The sequence below is a fragment of the Sinocyclocheilus anshuiensis genome, unplaced genomic scaffold (genome assembly GCF_001515605.1).
Source record: "Sinocyclocheilus anshuiensis isolate Anshui unplaced genomic scaffold, SAMN03320099.WGS_v1.1 scaffold451, whole genome shotgun sequence".
NCBI lineage: Eukaryota > Metazoa > Chordata > Actinopteri > Cypriniformes > Cyprinidae > Sinocyclocheilus > Sinocyclocheilus anshuiensis.
The window spans coordinates 957098-961226 of NW_015549630.1; the positions used below are offsets into that span (position 1 = coordinate 957098).

At 41.0% G+C, this 4129-nt stretch overlaps 1 pseudogene; it reads left to right on the plus strand.

The window, feature by feature from the left end:
• Positions 1-3731, plus strand: part of LOC107659584 (major histocompatibility complex class I-related gene protein-like) — a 19534-nt pseudogene extending 15803 nt beyond the window's left edge.
• Positions 3732-4129: the final 398 nt, after the last annotated feature.

The following is a 4129-nucleotide window of genomic DNA, read 5'->3' on the forward strand; positions in this document are numbered from 1 at the left end:
GCGCAATGAGCAAAATAATGCAGCACATTTAAATTATCAATGCAAGGAAATAACGCGTGCATAAAAACGTGCATTACGTCTAAATTAACTCATAAAAATCAAATATAATTTCGTAAATTGCATAAACAATTATGAACAAAACAGCATCATGTATTTATGCATTGCTTAATACAAAGAGCCGAATCACACAGATTGCATTTGAAAACTTATGAGACGCGGTGAAAAGGAATAAACCTCCACAAATTTGTGATGTGTTTTCTAAAAGTTTAAACTGTTTTAACTTTGCATGGCTTTCTATACATCTCTTGTGTGAGTGCAACAGTCATATTTGTCCGTCTAAAAAATGCGCTGAATTTGCATTCTGTGTGAATGGCTTTGTTTCGGTTTTAACCTAATCACGATCTTCTAAGCATTGAGCTACTATATTTCTCTAATATTTTGAATGAATAACGCAGCAACTGCACATCTCGTGGGCTAGAGTCTAGACTAACAAACCATTAAAATGCAATGTCACTTACATCATCATCACAACGTGCGCCACTGATGACGCTCCCTGACGCACAACTAACAATTGATTGTACTATTTTTGCATTCAAATGCAAATGTTTATTTTAAATTCGACTAATATTCATTTTTTTATTCACACATATGAATAAAGAATGAATCTCCTCATCACAGGCAGGTACAGCACTCATGTTTGTGTTTATGTGTGCTGTCTGCGTCACTCATAGCACGTGCCTATATCGTGCGCTATATCGAACATTTTTTCTATCGTTATCGAAGAAGGTGTACCGTCGATAAATATCGATAGCGTTTTATCGCCCAGGCCTAGCCCTAAATCTCCTGTGACTCCGCTGGTTCTGCCTGGTCCTGAATCTCCTGTGTCTCCACTGGTTCTGCCCATCCCTAAATCTCCTGTGACTCTGCTGGTTCTGCCTGGTCCTGAATCTCCTGTGACTCTGCTGGTTCTACCCAGCCCTAAATCTCCTGTGACTCTGCTCAGCCCTGAATCTCCTGTGTCTCCGCTGGTTCCGCTCAGCACCCAGTCTGTGTTGTCATTGATGCTCCTGCCTCCCACTCACTCCTCCTCTGCCTAAGCTTCCCAGTTCTTTGGCTCTGTCTCCGCTGGCTTAACTTATCCCTTCTGTTCCTCCTTTGCTGGCTCCCCCTCCGCCTTGGCTCATCGCTCCCTTGTCTCCACCTGGGACCATCGTCCCTACAGCTCCACTGGGCTTCCTTGTCCCTCAGGCTCCGCCATGGTCAGTCGTCACTCTGGCTTCTCCATGGACTTACAGGGTGATAGTTCGGCATACATACTCCTCTGTGACTCATCCCACCACTTCTTTAGCTCTGTCAGGCTCCTCCTTCCCTTCAGCTCCACCTTGGTCCTCGGTTGCACCACTTTTGCCTCAGTCGTCTGATGCCCTGGCTCCACCTCAGTTGTTAGTTGCTGTGGCTACGCCATGGTCTCCAGGACCTCCAGTGTCACCTGATCTGTATTGCTCTTTAGCTCCGCCTGGGTCTCCATTTCCTGCTCTGTCTCAGTCAGTCATCTCCTTGGGTCCTGCTGTCAAGCTTTCCTCATGGCTCCTCCCTCCCTCAACTCTGCTGTGTGCCTACTTCCTGTTGAGGTTTCCAGCCTGGCTCCTCCTAGATGGGGCTCTGCCATGACTTCTAATGCCTTCAACTCCTTCCTGCTCTTCCTGTTGTCTACTCTGTCCTTGTTCCTGTGGTCATCCATTTTGTCTGCCTTGCACCCACCTCCTGAGCCCCACCCTCCCCTCCTCTGTTGGACTTATTTGTGTATGGAAGGGGGCTACTGTCACATGTCTATTCTGTTTTGGTTTAGTTTTGAATTCCCTAGTGGACCTAGTTTCCTAGTTTGTTTCCATAGTTACCTATTGTGTTCACCTGCCCCTTGTTAATTCTCGCATTTAGTGTCTGTATACTCCCTATTTAGTTTAATCTCTTGTCCATTCTTATGTCTATTTAGTGGTTGTTCTGTTCTTGTAAGTATATTATTAAGAGTTTATTGTTAATAAAATGCAACTGCTGCAACTAGATCCTGCTTAAACACTTTCTTGCTGCAACCACCCGTGACAGGCCCTATGCATCAAGAAAGAAGATCTGGCTGCTAGTGCTGGCAGAGGTTTGACACAAGTTGTAGAATTGGGTTTATCATCTCTGCCTCCAGATCATCTTCTCTAGACAGCCCAAATCTTTCTTTTATTGAGTTTTTCTTTGGTTCGGATGCACATTTCTTCACACCTCTTTTTTTCTGATGTTTACATTCTCTCTCCTTAATCTTTTTACCTTAAAGACTGTGCATTCCACTTTTTTCGTAACTGCCTCTTTTTGTTTCTGAAGTTCAGTTCCTATTTCCTTTCTGCACCTCTGCCTCCATCTTCACCTCTCTTTCCTCTTCTCTATTTCCTCTCACAGATTATTGCACTCCACTGTAAGGGAAATGTAAAATTAGCTCAACGGGAATTAATTTAGATATTTATAGGGAATTTGGACAGAATCGCTGTTTTACGGCTGAACAACTGAATCTGCTGGTGGTCAGTTGAATGGGCCGTATAACAAACTGTGCAATGGATATTAATATTCAAAGTATATTGAACACACTATTTAATAGCATGGTAACAAGATCGGCAGTTTAAGACATTAACTTGTAAACACTTGTTAATATGAACAAGACTTTATTGGACAAATTTAAGACATATAAATGAATCTAACACATAAACACACGCACTCATACATTCACATTCACAGCTGTAGAAAGAGAGAAAGTGAGGAAAGAATGAGTTTTAAGAGAGTGAAAATGTTCATAGCAATATATGGAATTGCTTAGACCTGAATAACCATCAATCATTTCATTTAACCTTCATATTGAGTTTTCAGTCAGGCTATGAATCTTTATATTAAATGCACCAGCTCAGAATCTGGAGGTTTACTTGCATTGGCTGTGTTAGGGGATTCCCTTTTGTATGTACTGCTGAAAAGGGTTTCCCACATTGTAGAACACAAAACTCTCAATGGACAAGAAAAGAAATGAAAGTAAAAGAAAGAAAGAAGAAAAGTGTGACGAGGCTAGTTGGCTAACCTCCTAATGATGGTAGAGGAGCAGCAAGGATGCAGGCCCACAGGCATGCTGAAAGAGCGCTCGATGAATATAAAGCTTAAAAGCAAAAATCAGCGCCAAAAAGCCAAATTTGTTTGTCGTGTTTTTAAACTTGGCTGTTGGACACATCCCTAATAGTGTCTTGACCAATTAGACATTGTCTTAGCTCAGACTTGCTAGGTTTCTCCTCCCTATACATAAATCAACATGTTATCTTATATAATTTAGATATGTTTTCTATAACGTACCAGATGAGGAAGAGTTTGGTGATCAGTGAAGAAGAGCTGGGCATTATTTTTGGTAAAGAAAAACTAACAAACATTCAAACAATCAAAACTGCAAGTCATTAGATAGACATTAGATTCAATTACTTTGTTGTCATTGTAAACATTACAATGAAATTTAAATCAGTCCAAGATTTATTTTCCTGTTGTTTATCTCACTGTTTTTATCCACCACAGTTTCAGATGTGGCTGAATCTGACCCAGGATCTTTCAGTCAGTCTGTAATTTTCACTGTGCTGGTGTTCATGTTTTTGGCTGTTTTCCTCACAACTGCGCTCATCATATGGAGGAAGAGATGTGCTACTGATGTAAATGTTCTGTAAACTCAGTTAGAAAAAGAAACCAAACTATAGTTACTTTGGAGACACTCTTTCAAAGTTCACCATATGCAGTTTATGTTTCTGTAGTGATACTCTGTATTTATCATGGTTTAACAATTTCATTCTTATAAAGATAGGGCTCTGAGGCATCACAGAGTAAATACTTCCCTCCTTAATGTGAGTACACTATTTTATGAAGTGATATGAATACAACAACATGTTCATTTTAAGATTTATTTGTAAAACATTCTACACTCTAAAAAATGCTGGGTTAAATACAACCCAGTGCTGGGTAAAATAGGGACAAAGCCAGCAATTGGGCTGTTTTGACCCAGCGGTTGGGTTACTACCCAGAAGGTTGGGTTAAACATTTAACCCAACCGCTGGGTCAAAACAGCCCA